Source organism: Octopus bimaculoides, chromosome 3 (assembly GCF_001194135.2).
Source record: "Octopus bimaculoides isolate UCB-OBI-ISO-001 chromosome 3, ASM119413v2, whole genome shotgun sequence".
Classification (NCBI taxonomy): Eukaryota; Metazoa; Mollusca; class Cephalopoda; order Octopoda; family Octopodidae; genus Octopus; species Octopus bimaculoides.
Genome location: NC_068983.1, coordinates 111,007,361 through 111,025,897, shown reverse-complemented (window position 1 = coordinate 111,025,897; position 18,537 = coordinate 111,007,361).

Below are 18,537 nucleotides of genomic sequence, written 5' to 3'. Positions count from 1 at the left end.
TAGTTGTTATATCTCTTTACGTTGCGCATGTAATCTCAGCCACGGAGTAACCATTTGAGTGCACACTTGTATATATGTAACTACATTTTTCCTGTTTATCCACCGCCATACACTATGCGCATGTAAGCATATATGCAAACACACATATGTATACGCAAGTATGCATATGTATACATAAGTATTCATATGTTAAACAGTAAAGCTAGTCGTCACATCAAAGTGACCGTTGAATGTTACTACTAGTTTAACCCCAGGCAGATTCTCCGCCAGTTGGTTATCAGTGCAACACTCTGCACCCTATATATACAATATATTGTTAGCGGTTGTGGGAGACGAACCCCTATCACCCTGCAGCAGATAACAGCATCACGGAACTGGCTCAGTTTCGAGCTATTTGGTCCATCTCCAATCACGAGCACCTGCATGCTATAGTTATAGTCAGAGTCCGCAACCACTAACAATATATTGTAAACAAAGTGACCATCGGTCACTGATTTGCAACAAGCAAAATAGCTATTTATAAAATCACTAGAAGAGATAGACTAGTAACTATCTGCTGGAGGGTGGTATGTGTTCACCCCACCGCTAACAAAATGTTGCATACATATATAAAAGCTGCAGGGTGTTGCACCGAAAACCAGCTGGCGGAGAATCTGCCTAGGGTTAAACAACGGCTAACATTCAACAGCCACTTTGAGGTAGCGACTGGCTTTACTGTTGAGTATAGTTACTAGTCTATCACTTCTTGAGATTTTTACAACTAGCTATTTTGTATATGTATTTGTTAATTCATGTGGATATATATAAATATGTTTTCTACTTGTATTTGCATGCACGTTTGTATATATACTTTTTTACTCTTTTGATTGTTTCAGTCATTTGACTGTGGCCATACTGGAGCACCACCTTTAGTCGAGCAAATAGATCCCAGGACTTATTCTTTGTAAGCTTAGTACTTATTCTATCGGTTTCTTTTGCCAAACCGCTAAGTTACGGGGACGTAAACACACCACCATCGGTTGTCAAGCGATGTCGGGGGGACAAACACAGACACACAAACATATACACACACACACACACATATATATATATATATATATATATATATATATATATATATATATATATATATATATATATATATGTATATATATATATATATGTATATATATATATATATATGTATGTATGTATATACATATATACGACAGGCTTCTTTCAGTTTCCGTTTATCAAATCCACACACCTGGCTTTGGTCGGCCCGAGGCTATAGTAGAAGACACTTGCCCAAGGTGCCACGCAGTGGGACTGAACCGGGAACCATGTGGTTTCTAAGCAAGCTACTTACCACGCAGCCTCTCCTACGCCTAGCAATGTATTATTAACGGATAGGTGTATAATATGTGTGTTATTAACGGATAGGTGCATATACTTGTTTTATTTGTGTCTCAGTAGTTACGTATTATTGTTGTTGCTATGTAATAAGAAGCTTGCTTTCCAACCACATGGTTTGTGGGTTCAGTCCCACGTCCCACTGCGTGACAACATGGGCGTGTGTTTACTACTTTAGCCCTGAGCCGACCCAGCCTATTGAGTAGAATTAGTAAACAGAAAGTGACAGAAGCCCAACGTATATATGTGTGTACGGAAGTACACACAACTCTATAGTTCGATCCAGTATAGCGCTGGTAGCCTAGCAACGCAAAACAATATGAACGACCATACTATGGAAAAGTAGGAAGGATCTGATAAAGATCTTCAAAAAATTCGGCCTATCTATTACAGTTACTGCCAATTTGATAAGTCGATTTGAAGACGGAAAATGACCATCCTTACACAATGCCCACGTATGATAATAAGCGCCTGTATTTTAAGGCTACTTTTATTTTCAAACTTGGAGTATAATTTATTGAGAATCAGACTTTAGAAGTGAAATTATCTGAACAGTAAATATTATAATCTGTCTGCAATGTTTTGAAATTTTGTGAGTATATTAATGTCTCTTTTAAATTTAGCAAGGACAGGAAACCAATTATCTGTGTTAATTCAACAAATTTGCAAGTAACAATGTGTTTCTGTTGCCAAAATGCCTCGGGACAAGAGAGATCAATTGTCTCTTGTTGTACACCGTACAAATATAATTTAATTGATATTATCAAAATAGAAAACACACTTTATTTTTTATGGTATTTATACTATCGCCTACTTAGCTACAAATCAGGGTTGTGTCTGAATTAATCAACAGAGGGAAAATATAATTCTCTTCTACTCTAGGCACAAGGCCTGAAATTTTGGGGGAGGGGCTAGTCGATTAGATTGACACCAGTACGTAACTGGTGCTTAATTTACCGACCCCGAAAGGATGGAAGGCAAAGTCGACCTCGGCGGAATTTGAACTCAGAACGTAAAGACAGACGAAATACAGTTAAGCATTTTGTCCGGCGTGCTAACGTTTCTTATTTCCTTACTGCTCACAAGGGGCTACACACAGAGAGGACAAACAAGGACAGACAAACGGATTAAGTCAATTATATCGACCATAGTGCGTAACCGGTACTTATTTAATCGACCCCGAAAGGAGGGAAAGGCAAAGTCGAACTCGGCGGAATTTGAACTCAGAACGTAACGGCAGACGAAATACCGCTATGCATTTCGATCGGTGTGCTAAAGTTTCTGCCAGCTCGCCGCCTTAGAGGCAAAAATAATATGAAAGACAAATATTTATGTATTTGTGTTATTGCACAGCTCTAATACTGGTAATTTTTTGAGTTTGAAAAACATTTTAAAATGTAACTTATACATTAGTCTAAAAGAATGTAAAATGACACCTAAAGAGAAATATTGCAATGTCGTATTTTCGATATTCGTTGTTTGAACAGACTTTTGCACTGTGCTATATTTACTCTAATTGAGTTAAAGAAAGAACATGATATTTTTCTTCAAATATAGGCATTTGGCTTCAGAGAATCTTTTGCCTAAGGTAAAATAGTTTGCGAGAGAAAGGTAATGGATGATATTTATCAGAGATATGAAGATTATAGAAATTTACCTTCCAGGTTAATACATTTTGTCTTGGTTACGAATGATTATTTTGGAGAGAGCGGCGAGTCAACACTTCAAGGTATCTTAGACATGCATCATATTTGGATGTATTTTTGCCATACTAAAGGCATTTTATGATCTCAATCTAGTTGATAGGAATTACACAACTTTTATGCACTTTATTTTTAGGCTTCGTTATCTGATGTAAAAGAATTGTGAAAATTATGAAAATGTTTGCTGAGAACAGAAGACATACATATCACAGAAAATGAATAATGAAACACGTCAGTATTGTTAAATATTATATTATAATTCAATTATATCAAAAGTTGTTAATTAATACTTAATTCCTCTTCATATCAAGAAAGAAAGTGGCATTAATACTCTAGCACGTTCCATCCGAAACCTATAAAATCCTTAGATATTATATGGCATTGGCAACATTATAAATGGAATATGAGAATCATGTAGAGTTGGTAAATGGTTGTCGATCTCTTCCCTTGATTTCCCACCTCCAGCGCTATAGCATGTGTTGACATCATATTATTGATTCTCACCATATTCCAACTATGTTGAAGTTCTGTACACTGTCTTAGTTGATAAATTGATTGAATGATGCCCCTTATAAAATCAGCTCCTTAGTCTTCCCTTCATATTAGAATATCAGGATTCTCGAGCGTTTTAATGTCATATGCCATAAATTTAATTTAAGACTGAATTTCCGTAGAACAACTGAGGAAGGAAGAAAGAAAAGCATGACTGCTGACAATATTCAGTGGTCTATTCTTTCAAAATGTCGACAATCTATGCAAAAAATATTTTCAGTTTGTAACTGCTAAGGTACATAAAACCTTTCAATTGTATCAAGTATATTTGTATTGGGCTAATGCTTTTTCATCCTATTGGTTTCAAATAATAATAATATAAATATTTGAAATAAATTTTCAATACATTCTTTGATGCAAAACCTACATACCCCCTGTCAAATCTCACCCAAATTACGAAAGCAGATACATATATCTTGAAAATTCTTATAAGATGTTTTAAACAACATTTATAATGAAACTGTAATAAAACGTATTCACTGCAGTTACTTATAATTCGCATTACTTAATCATTTTTCGATACAGAAACAGAAGAGGATTGCTTCGCTGTGACCTCAAAACAAAACTTTATTTATTCAAATGTATATAGCATTAAGCAAATAAGATGAATACTTCCTAGAATGAGCAACTCATTTATTACGCATACTTTTTATAGAAGATATACTGGATTCAGCAGTAACAGGAAGCAAAAGATATCTCTGTCACTGTCTCTAGTAAAAAAGCAATGTTCAATTGATAGCAAATATATATATATAACTCTGAGTGTACAGGTTTTTAAAATTTTAGACTACTGATTTTATCACTAGGTGATGTCATTACAGTTGCTATCATCTCGATTGTTCATTGCTTCCACACGGGATTCTGTAATCGATACTTCTTTTATAAATGTCCAATTTATATTTGAAATGGATATGTATATGCTACGGTAAATATAAAGCTTATCAAGTATCACAACTGAAATAACTGTGTAAACATTGTCTGAAAATAATTTTTTCTTGTAACTTTTCCAGCAGATAAAAAAATCAAACTTATACCAGGTTACTTAACATTTTCGGTACAGATTCATATTTATTTTCTAAGTATTAAGTACTGCCGTACAAAGACGCATGACTTGTTTGCAGATATATAACAAGATTTGTATTCTAGATGAAATCCATTTTGCATCACATATCAAGTTATTCACAGGCGTATGTACTCCATTTACTTTTTTTAATAGGACTTCGTGACTTATTAAAAGAAACCACCACCTAATATCACATTGTTAAGTGCTGTAAAACAAAATATACTTAATCAGAACCAGTGATCAAAATGTTTGAGTAGCTCCAGAGTTTTCTTTGTTGACATTTCCTTTATTATTTTTGCTCTGAATTGCATTAAGGCATGCATGAACTTGACACAGGACTAATACCCATCTAAATTGTTTTGTGATTTCTGGTTTGCTTTACTATTTAATTTCAAACAGAATCTTTTATGGTATGATTTGATACTGCTTAGTAATTTTTTTAGTCATGAGTGTCATAGAGCAGAAAGTAAAATTTCGGCGTACCGAGATAAATATGTGTTTTAATTTACAGACGAAAACGTTCCTTTTCATATAGTGTCTTTCAACATATAAGCAATATTACGCTGGTAAATTATAAATCAATAATTTTAATTGTATATGACTCAACATTGCTTTTTTGTAGCCAAATGTCTTTACTACGAAACAGGAAAAAAAGAAAATTATCAACAGATTTAGCCTGAATAATTGTTAGCTTTTCGGACTAAGATTCGAATAATGCTGTGAGTTATTCTAACTTTTTACACTATAAACATTGTGACAATTACGGAATTAAAGTTACGAGAGTTATCTTGAAAGCAATGTAAATTGAATATACTTTATATTGACTTACAAAGGTTGTCGAATTTGTATATGTTGAAAATCTTCCTCTGTATGAAGGTAGTGTTCAACATAGTCTCCCTCACAAAAGTTGCATTTACGTCATCGGTAAATTCTTCCCGAGAGTTCATTGAATAAATTGAAGTGTCTCTGTTGTATCCACTTCTTCACAGAACTTCCACCTGCTCTGTGTTGCCAAACCTCTGCTCTTGATGGTTGTCCTTCAATGAAGAAAAGAAGTGGAACTCTGTAGGAACCATATTCGGAGTGTATGAGGGATAGGAGTTGACTAACCAGTCTGACTTGTTGCCGGAAATGTATATGATCAAGGGTTATCACGAGAAATTTGAATGGCTTTCAGATCTTGGTCGGTCTGTTCCTCCTAATGGTTTCTTTAATATTTTTGTATGTCCGAATATACTTTGTGTTCACAGCACAGACACAGTCCAGAAAATTAAAATAAGGATCTTGGCATCTACCAAAACAGTCACCGTGATTTACCAGTTGCTGCGTTTTGAAATTCTTAGGCCTTGAAGTATAGGAATAACCCCTATTTTCTGGAGTGAGCCTTCGTTTCCGGATCATGAATATACGGCTTATTTTCGTCTGGTTACAAAACCAGACCAGGAAAAATGTTGTCCTCATTAAACGTTTCTAGTTGATCATAGCAGATTTCTACCCGTCTCTCCTCAAATCATGAGTCAACGACCGTGATACCCACTTTGCACACAATTTCCTATACTCATTTTTCCAATCTCTTCTGCAATGCATTGTGACTACAGTCCTGTCGTATAATTACCTCACGGATTGTGACACGCCCGCCCGCTTGCTGGCGTTTGGTCCACTGACTGGCGAATCGCACTTTTCTTTAAATGTTTCTATCCATCTGTACCTATAGCTCTTGACAATGATGTTATTTTCGTAAACAAACTGTAACCTTCTGTGAATGTCAGACAGTCTTCACAATATCTATGTCAATAACTTAATAACTGTACATTTCTTCTTCCTGAAAGTGTTAGTATAGAGAAAAGGTTAGTCCATGTACAGGAATAAATTGGAGGATATGTGTCAGTTAAAGAAAGCAAAATATGGCCGCTTTAAGTTATCTCGGAACAATCCACGTAAATGTGAAGTTATATAACCTTGCTCTCGTCTATTTCAATAGCTTATTGAAAGATTGTTTTGAACTCTAAAATACGTTCATTATTGCTCTAAAATTCAAGAGCGTTATTGGAAGGATCTGACATTGCTTTATATAATTATATCCTGTAATACATGTGCATCAGTAAATGGCATAAAAGCCCCAATTTGTACTATGCTGTCATAATATATCCAAGTAATACTTGAGTATGATAAAAACTTATTTTTAAAGTTCAAAATTATTACATTCAAACATTAGAAAATCAGTAATAATTAAAAATATAATGACTAAATTTAAGGTATGTTTATTACCAATTATAAAACGAAAATAATCTACAAATAATTGCTATTGCTTCTTCAACAAATATTGATTTAATATCAAAAATGATTCCTTTTGCTAGAGGCGATTTTATTACTGCAACGTTATTTCTCGTCAAAGTTTTGAATGAATTATATATAATTCTTTGCTATATTTTTATATTGTTGATTATCAGTTCGGTTTCTTAAATTGTTTAATATTACGCTGTCGGAAGATAATTAGCTCTTTTACAGATTAAGATAGGAAGACAGTCGTATCAGATAAAGCTCTAGGACATATATGTTTCGTCTTGCTCGTACAACAATGCCCTTAAGTGTTATTTGCTGGGTCAGCTCTCAAAAGGCAAAATAAATCAGTTAAAAACAATTATGGAGAAAACTTTAGAAATTATAACCCGGAAATAAATATCAGTCTACGCTACATAATTGTATTTACTTTCTTGTATCTCAACTAATATGCATTTGCACTTGGCAAATTCTACTTTCGCAGAGCTGATAATGGCAAGTTAATATATATCAACACTTCTAATATCATTCATCATATATATATAACTATATATTATTAGAGTTGACGCCCTGATTTGGTTTCTGTCGACAATGTGAGACTATGTATAGGATGTTTACATGGTGTTGCTTATTAAGATATATATATATATATATATATATATATATTGGCTACTTCTGATAATACAAATAAAATAAAAATACTGGCTGCTTCTGATAACACAAAGTGTTAATAAAACTTGTTAATGTACTAAAACTATCTACATAAATAATTATCTACTTATATTTTAAGAGACCTTAAATAGAAACAGAAACAACTAATGTTATTTTCCCTCAAGCCTCCTTCATTAATATATAAGTCCCTCACATTAAATATTTTCAATACTTCTAGATATTTACGATAATCTAGACACTTATTTACCTTAATTTAGCAAGACGTAACTCATAGCTTTTCGGAATTTGATTCTTAGTTGAAGATAATGACTCCGATAAAAGCATAAGCAGCTACCTTTAAGAGCACTTGATTGAAGAATTATTAGAGTATCATTCTCAATGCCTTTTGTTAATTTATGACATTATTATAGCATTCCCATCTTAAAACCCACCAATGTCAATTTTTTATTTCAACCTAGTAGAATCAATAAAATACACCTTCCCCAAACATATTTTATCGCGCTTATGATAGACCAATGCAAAATATATTAACTTAAGTATTGAGCACAATTCTGGTATAAATGCATAATAATATTTAGATTCTTCCTACTTAATTCAAAACCTATTGGTTTCATCTTTAGCGTTTCTACTCTTTTGACCGATAAATTAACTAGCTTAGCTGGACGACTTTTACATTAATTTTCTCGCATTGACCGTTAAATTTTTCTCAATGTTAGGTCTGTATCTTATCTTTTCGGAGTTTTTATAAGAAATACAATATATATCCTGCGTGGGGTTATTAATTTTGACAATTTATATTATTCTAGAGATTCAGTTACTCCTGTACACGCATACTTACATTTAATATAAATTTGCCGTCGGTCTTCGAAAGAATTTTAAACTTATGACAAGAGATAAGCTCATACTCTACTCTAATGAACATGCAAATATAGATGGCATTTGCTTTTATTTATAACGCTACAATTCGTATCGTATTTATTTACGAGATTTCTCAATTACAGCTTGATTGCTGTTACGACATGAAGGTAATCTGCGATCGGATAAAATTGACAATAGCTGCATTATATATTTCTTAGTTGGTGATAACATTCACATTTGTTACATATTATATCAAAATCAGTTGTCATATTATCAAGTTTTTTTTCTTTTAAATACAGAGAAATAATTCACGATTTCCGTCTCTATTCCATAATTTTGAAATAATCATTAATTTATTTCAAACATATAAAAGAAAAATAGAAAATATGGAACGAGAGACCATTTTACAATCCTGCAGTGCAAGAAATCATGAATTTCTAAAAATCTTATGTGATTTCAGTAATTAAATCTATGCCCTCTAATTATATTACACGAAGCTTCAACCAAATATATTAAAAACTGGATGTAAGTTCTTGTGAATCTATAAATGTAATATTTCATCATGTAAATCTGAAGTAAATGTTCCAAAAGCAGAATTTGGATTATAATCTATCTTTATCGTGTATTTAATATTAGGATTCCATCAATTTTCGATTTATTGATTAGATTTTCTCATATTCTTTGAGGTTTTCATTTGCAACTCTTCTTTCTATTCAGTAACTCGAGAAAATTTTATTTGCGCTTCATCCAGTTCTTTCATTAATTTTTATTTCCAATCACTTATTCCCCCTCTTTCCTCCTCTTGTAAGAATGGAGATTTCATCGCCTTTCACTTTCATACTGAACCTTTATTGGATTCTTACGTTTCAAAAACATTTGTAAATTCATCTCATTATCATTGCGCATTTCTCTTTAACTGTCCAATATTATTAGTTTTCAACGTGTTTACTTTCCCCGTACATAGATGCTATATTGTTTGAGTGCGCAGAGGAATTCTTCCCATGTTAAAGACATCGAGTTATACTTAAGAAAGTTATTCATAAAGACACTTTGTGTATTATCGCTAAAGCACAGTCAATTTCTAAAGATATTTAGCTGAATGTAGAAGTATTATACCGCTGAGTATAACTGTTTACTGATATGATGAATGACTATGGCAGCCCATTTTCGATCTATGCCAATGAAACAAACTGTTATTACATTAATAATACCACCAGGTTAATAGTGTTTATCGAGAAAACAGATTTCCCTAAATTACTTCCGATAGTTCAATTTATGAAAATAGGAGCCCGAGATGAAGTATTCTTTGTGATAAACTGTGGGCTAATATTTTCATTAATGCATAATTCTTGCATACATATACACGTCACTAGACCATCTGAACACTTCTTACAGGCTATTCAAATTTGAGTCACAAGATATAGATTTCGTTCATTTACATAGAAAATGACAAACAATGATATGATCGCCAAAAGGACTACTAATATAAGTGTAAGGGGTATTTGCATTCAACTAATTTGCCGTAGGGAGAATTGCATAGTATGCACAAGACAATTCATCATCAGTTGGGAAAAGGTATTGTTGTTGTTGCTGCCACCACCACCACCACCACCACTACCACTACTACTACTACTACTACTACTACTACTACTACTATCAACATTATCATCATCACTACTACCATCATCACCACTTCTACGATTGCTATTGCTCCTGCTACCGCTTTTACCGCGATTAGCTATGTTAACTGTGAGAAAAATAACGGCAACAATATAATAATGATTATACTGCCTCCACATATTTATATTGTTCCACTAGCAATTGGTGCTCAACTATGACTATGGAGATCAAATGAGGCGGAGTAAAAGAATCTAGAACAATAAAATATATTGATACATTAGAGTACCATTATTCTATATTTCCCTTGTAAATAATTCGCATAAACAAATCTTCCATTCTAAGAAACATAATCCAGTAGAAAAAAAAATTGAAAAAAAAAAATAATAATAAATGAAGAGTGAAATACATCAAAGAATAGTTTCTATAAAAAATATTATTCGGAAATCGAAATGGAAATGGGAAAATACAAATTTGATCGCCAGAAGTGTATTTGATATAGACAAAAGAACTGAAAAGATTGTTACATATTTTATTGACAACGTTCGTGACAAAAGAATAGATTATTACGAATTATACTCTGCCTTTTATTAACTACATTTTTGTATTTTGTATCATAACAAAAGCATTTATTTGCGATTAGATCTCTTCTGGGCCATTACACTGAAATATCTGTAAAAAGAGATAACCATTCATAGAAGGTTTTTATACTTCTTAGAATCCACTGCTGAGAAATCGTTAACGCATTATATACAAATAGCTGATTTCTTATAAAACAGTTAGCTGGCACAGTAAATGCTGCTTCCGGTTGGATCAACTAAATTAAACAGCAGTGTTTCTAGTTGGTACTCAGATCTGCTATTTAAGGAAAAACAGATTCCAGTAGAGTATGAAATCAGATTATATTGTCCTGTTCATACATCGATAAATGAAACAAACAAAAAGGTAGACGCAAGAAAATAGTATAAGAAGAAGACGTTGCGAAATAAAGCAGTCATAAATCTAGTTGGTAAATAAATAATATTTCACCTAGGAAAGATGGACTCTTGAATCCGACATTTTGAAATAAAATTAGACAAACATTTGCATAAAATATAAACAGATAATAAATGAATGAATGTAAAAGGTAAAAGATAACCAAATTCCGAAAAAAAAATGGTGAAAATGCGCAAATTATATTTTGAATAAGTTAATTTTTATGGTTACTTGTCTAGGATATTGCTCTGCTACTAAGTAATTCACTCATCTGTACTTCGGAAAGGGCATTCGCTGCTTCGCCAATGAACTCTCACAAAACATAAAAATATCTTGCTTTCTTATTTGTTCTGAATGAAGTGATTAAATTAATGATACTTGATTCGGAAATTGTATTTAAATGTCTTTTATGATATCATATAGATTCAAGTACGTCTGTTATTGTTAAACAGTTTGGTTACCAAACGTGATTCTAGGTTCAACCGCATCGTCCAGCAACTTGGTTTGATGTTTCAGTCACAAGGTCGCATTGACCACAACCATTTACATAGAATCTTATAAAGGGAAACTATACGTAAATCAGTCGTATATATACATGCACACATACATATATACGTGTATGATAGAGAGAAAGAGAGAAAGAAAGAAATATAATACGTGTATGTTTTTGTGTATGCGTGTGCACATGCGTGTCTGTTTCTTGAAGTTATCATATCTTGCTTATATGATGTATATTGGTGCAGAATGTAAGCATAGATGAGAACAGATCGTTCTTTACTTTGAAAAAAAAATGCCCCTTGCTATAATTGTCTCTTTCAAGTGACAGATACTTCCTTATCATCTTCATCGTCACAAACGCAGTGAGATTCAAGTGATTGTTTAGTTCGGAACGCAATGAATGACACTAGTACCATCTATATATATCATCTTAGATATATACTTCTTGCTATCCTGCTTATTTGTAAGCGATTATAAACAATTCGTTTCTACTCACACAATTGAAAGTAAACTAGTTAAAGTTTAAAATATGTACATTTAAAACATGTATAAAGATCATTCGGTTAAGTTATTTATACAAGTTAAGGAGATTCTTGTTAGTAAATGTTCCTATATCGGGAAAATTAATATTGCTTGTAAACTGTTATATGCTACTATGTCATAAAAACTAGCTAATTTTACGAGCATTAGGATCAAGTGAATACAGGAACATATCTCATACGCCATATCGCTGGGGTTGCTGAGAGCTATGTTCGAGTAGTCCTTTGATTAAACGCATTCCAGCTATGATCATCCTGTCTTGGATACGTAAAGGTATCTAGACCGCCTATTTAATATGCCCTTCCCAATTTTAAGGAAGCAGTTTCTATTTTAAGAAAGATTTAACTACAACTTATTGCAATTACAATGACCCCTCGTAAGTGATAACTTCATTGAGATGAACTTATATGACAAATTGATTAAACTCTAGAACATTGTTATTGCATTTCTCATCTGATGGCATCAGCCATGATAGGAGCTTTCTACTTTGTATTGTGTGTTATTAAGTATGATAAAATGCGATACACAATCAGCTTGTGACATTCTCCGAATATTTACTCGCTTAAATATTACCTTTCTGGTAATCTGTGAGAAAGGATATTGCAAGGCTGACTTATTCTCTCGAGAATATATAATCATTCTCAAAAGTGATCGCAAGATTAATCTGATAAAGTGGGATAAAGATTGTGTATGTAAGTGACTGATTAGGTTTGTTGATATCTTTCACTTGAAATGTCTTAGATAAGTAAGTATGTTTCATCCCCTAAGTTACAATTCACACAACGAAACACTCGAAGAAAATTGACAATATTTAATTGTTAGAATATGGCATAATCATGGTTACGTGACAAGATTGTAAATGTATAGATGCACTTTAACAAAGAATTATAGCATTTAGTAAACAAAAACAGAATATTAAAAGTAAAAGAAGCTACCAGCTTCTGAACAGTCGATCTTTATTCGCTGCTTTAGTAATTAAAATTCCTTCATGATGTTCATATAAAAATATTACATTGACTTTCTATAAGTTGGCCGAAATTAGTGCCGGTAGTCAGACAGGTATGAAATGCCTATGATTACTTGATTTGGCAATAGATGTCAAAGCTCCTTTAAAATCACGCCCAACTATCTGTGAAAATGCAGAACACATAGACTAGTCTAATCTTATATACACTAACTGAATAATACGGGATATTTATGCTGAAATATCTTCGATATTATTCGATGTTTACTGGCCTGTGGAAAAATAAGAGCAAAAAACTTAATCTATAATCTGAGCATGGCAACACAATTTTATTCGTTAGAAGTATTTATCAAGAAATTTACCCTAAACACGTCCTCCTAGCATACGAACAATAATGGTAAAGATGATTACTTACTATAACTTCTTGGTTTCATGATTTTTAGCAGCCTTTTCGTGACCGGGCATATATGATAATCAAGGTGCCATAAATAAATTATATTTATTTTTCAAAGCTAGAAATATTGAACACTGGAACAACCACTGACACCGTCACAATTAGTAAGAACAGATCGGTGTTTCCACCTCACGCGTCTAGAAGTAGATGGTTTCCAAATAAGGGTTATTCGCTTGACAAGGCAATCTTCACAAATCAATACAACTCGAATATTTATACATTGCTTAGACGTGTCTCTCTCAGTCAATTTCTAATACAACTACTTGAGCTATTTAAACCCATTTGACTCAAATAATTCATACTAGTATTCTGCCTTTGATTTGATACACACTTAAACTATTCACATGGAGTATTACTATTATTTGAAATTCTACCTATCTGTCATTATGATTATCAGGAAATGCCTAATCCGGCAGAATATACAAAAACAAGCTACTTTTTAACGTTTTATGATAATACATTCCACTAACTAATATAAGTTAACTATTGTAGCAGCAGAAACCCGTAAATGTAACTGAATAATGTTGCTTTTGATTTGTCAAGTACACTCTGATCAAACAATCCAGCATATATAAGATAAAAGGTACTCAGACTATAATACTCCAATCTTTCTTTTATAAGGTAAATTTGAGTAAAACAGTCAATGTATCGTTCTTTGTGAAGTGTTTCAGGGAGGGCTGTTTGCTGTGTCTAGCAGACTGAATAAATACATAGTGAATATATCGTTGGCTTATATCTGAATGCTACTGCCTGATTACATATTAATTTCTTGAGAATCAGTAGGCTGAAAATATTGTAAATACAATTGTGCAGTATTAGTGGGCTTACGAAATATTTATTTTAAGGATATCAATAAAAATTATTAGATAATAAAATTGTAACAATTAAAAATGAAAAAAGTTAAATTTATTAAATTTATTTTTTCTAGATTTAATAGTGCTTAATGTGCAAAGAATAGTTAAAAAAACAACAAAACAGAATGACAGACATTATCCTATATATGTAATGACGTATACACGTAAAATCTGAAAGGAAGCTGCTCTTGATACTGACTTGTCACAGTTATACAACACTCAAGATATAATTCTCATGATTAGTGAAAATCAATGAGCAAGTAATAGTGTTTGCAATGACGCAAAGTATCCGGGATCGGTTTACCGAATAAATCCAGATAAAGGAAAATCAAAATGTGAGTTGAAATATAGAAAATGTAGTATTTGATTGTATGTTTGTATGACGAAACAGCAAGGCAGGGCTAATTCTCTATTTTACGTGCTCTAGTTTGTTATTTGATTATAGGCTTTGATCTAAGTTCATTTATTTATAATGACCAAATCTTTACCATTCAGAATATTATCTACTTCACTAGTCTAATTATGGCAATTTTCTATTCAAAAATTTCTTATCATGTGTCACTCCTATTACCTGTAATTGCATAGCTCAAAAAAAGTATTGGAAATCGTCTCGGGGTGAAGGTATTAGTGTGCAAGTGTAAGTGTGTATATGCTTGTTTGTGGATGTATTTGAAGATTAAGCAGAGATTGGATATGTAACTTAGTATGTTATCTACAAAGCTGGTTTTTAATGGCTACAAAAAGAGCTTGTTGAGTTTTTCGATTACACACTACAGTTATGAGTACTACAGAAAAATCATTGAGCAACGAAAACCAAAGCAAACGATAAGGAAAACCTATGACATATGCTAACGTACGATTTAGACATCACGAGCAAGTTGTATAGTAAGGTAACCCTCCCAAACTGATACATGTTTGAAGAAATAGTTATAAGTCATAAAAAGTCAGGAGTTGAATATATTTTTTAACCACTTCTCATCCGTAGAATTACTGCCGCTTCGCATCCTTCATCACGTAATAATAATAATAATAATAATAATAATAATAATAATAATAATAATAATAATAATAATAATAATAATAATAATAATAATAATGATAATAATAATAATTTAAGTGCATAATAAATTATTTTACATATCTGATCCAATATGTATGCTGCATACACATTAAACAATACAAATCTATATTTGAAAATCAGTGCAGATATAGATAACTAGCTCATCAGATCAATAGAACATTAGATCCAACTGAAATTCGATCATGCACCTTTACTGATATGAAAATAAATATATTTATTATCTGTATTTATTTTTAAAGACCATACCAAGCCAAATTTTCTGGTATCGGTCTTCCATGCATTGCATATATATAATGAGTAAATTTTGTTTATATAATTGGAGTTGAAGAATTAGATTAACCATAATGATCCAGTGATCTGATGAGCCAGGTTTCTTTATCTGTACTCTAATTTGTAAATATACAATTGTATTGTATTATGCAAGCATGCATATTAGTGAAGGCATGTAACATAATTTATCATACACGAAATTATTTTTACATGATAAACACTGTAAAACGGCTGTGATCCTAATGATAACAAGTCGTTAAATAAATACATTCACCTTTCATCCCTCCTGACATTTTATAGTTTATATGCTCCTCATGAAATAATTTCATCGATCATATCTCCTGGTCAGCTGCACATAACTTTGCGTAATACTCCACTGTACTGGATTACTATGTGGTATGCAAGTCGGGTTTCCAAGAGGAGCTTTCCCTAATAGCCACATACTTCTATGAATTCATATATTACACTAAAAATCTGTATATGCGTGTGTGCGTGTGTGCTTGCGTGCGTGCGTGTGTGTGTTGCGCGTTTATTCTACGTATGTACGTGTATTGTGTGTATGTATGTGTGTATTAATTCAAAAGAATATTCAACAACCACAATGCTACTTCACTCTAATTGCATCGCTCCAAATACCTTTCTTAACATCACAAACACACACACACACAATACACACATGCACACATAATTATGTATATTATATGTGTCGTGGTGACGCTGACCTAATGGTTAGGTTGTTGGTCTTACCATCTTTAGACAAGCAATTCATGGTGCTTCACTCAGTTAACTGAAAATTTGTCCCAGCGACAGCTGTAATTGAACTTTACGAAAACTGAACATTTGTTCAGGTGGAAAGGATTTTTTCTACTTCAGCAACTTAACTCGCGATGGAATTCTGGACATTGTCCAAGCAAATCGGTCTGTAAGTTTAGAGTGGTTATGTCTGCATGTGCTCGTTCCAAATTTCCATTTCGTATTTTTGTTTTTTCATATACGATTTATTTGCAATTCATTCAATAATATAAATTCCAGAACCCATCATAAACGTCTCGTGTGTGTGTGTGTGTGTGTGTGTGTGTGTGTGTGTGTGTGTGTGTGTGTGTGTGTGTGTGTGTGTGTGTGTGTGCGCTGGGAAAGCATTCATTTGCTCTACTAAAAATATTGCTTGTATCATTAATGATCTGATTTTGTGAGGCAATCTGGCGAGCATAAATATTTAGTCCATTATTGTTTTGCTCTATACCTTTGTGTTGTGTATCGTTGTTCACAATAATTGCTCCTTGCTGTACAATTTGGCTTGTAAGTATGGTACAATATAACCACTATAAGCGTTGGTGTCTTGAGGTTTATTGCCGTCACGTTTGCAATATTATTTATAAATCGCATTGTTCCATTGAAGCTTGTTACCGAGTTAAATTATACGTTGGCTTACATTTTTGTTATTGATAAAGCTGTAATTTTAGCGTTATTGTATTATGTTTTTTGAATAAATTTATAAATTGAGGTGAGAAAATTGCGATGGTTTATGAGAATTTTGATAAAAAGCTAATATATCTTATAATTAATATATATTTAATTCGTATGGTACTACATTGTGCGCGATTTGTGTAATTCTGAACTTGCAGTTTTGCTACGTTGTCTCTCATGTTGTTCCCATTTTCTACAGTAGCTAGATCTTTCCTTTCTTTCTTTTTTTTTTGAAAACCCGTTGTTAATTAGTGCTATTATGTTTTCTACATACCATTAGGGGTTGGTTTTTGATTGTGAACTGGTTTGTAAAACGTGTTTCAAGAAATGATTTTATCGCCGACAATTTAAATGTATACTTACATAGCTTCCATATAAATAAATGCATATATTTGTTTATGGTGTAAACGAATTAAATGTATCTGTTATTTCTTCATCATAATATGTTACTTCTAGAAATGGAGTCTTTGTGTTGCCAAAAGTTTTGTTTGTATTTTCTAGATTTGGTATGAAATAAGGAATACTTTACAAGACATTCATATAATTTTGTCATATCATTAGACATGAACACGAAGACAATTATATCATTCACATACCAAGTTCCTCACCTATTGGAGTTGCACTGAAGAGCGTAACGTGACCCATTGCCGCTCCATCATTTTGCGCTTATAATTTATGTTGTAATCAGCGAATATCTTCTGTTACACGGAGTATTAATTATTCCTTCTATATATTAGTTTGTATCGCAGCTGGATTTATTGCTTAGTAATTTTATACTCAATTATTGTTTATATTGCTTATGAGCACCTTTACGAGAAAACGTATACTGCATATCGTTGTTGTTAATTGTATGATATTGTTATAAAATTGTTTAAAGATCTTGAGTATTCATGCATTAATTTCAGATAATATGACTCGGGATAACAACGGAGATGGTAACTGGTTAGAAACGTGAAAGCTCTAATCTTCTCAATTCCTGCAATGTCCTTATGTAAAGTACTTCATTTCACCTTTCTGCTGCCAAACTCAGCTGACAGTGTGTACCAAACGAATGCTGGTACAACTTTCTGTCTGTCTGTTCATCCCTTCCCCCTCATTTCTCTCTCTCATTCTTCAGGGGTCACATCTTGGATGTGTCTCTTGGTTAAAAGTTCAGGGAAGATGACAGAGTGTCAGCATTGCTCGCGATTACATAGGCACCTAAAACAATTAGCGAACGCATGGTGTACTCATTCCAGTGTGACGAGTTTGTCTTATATATATATATATATATATATATATATATATATATATATAT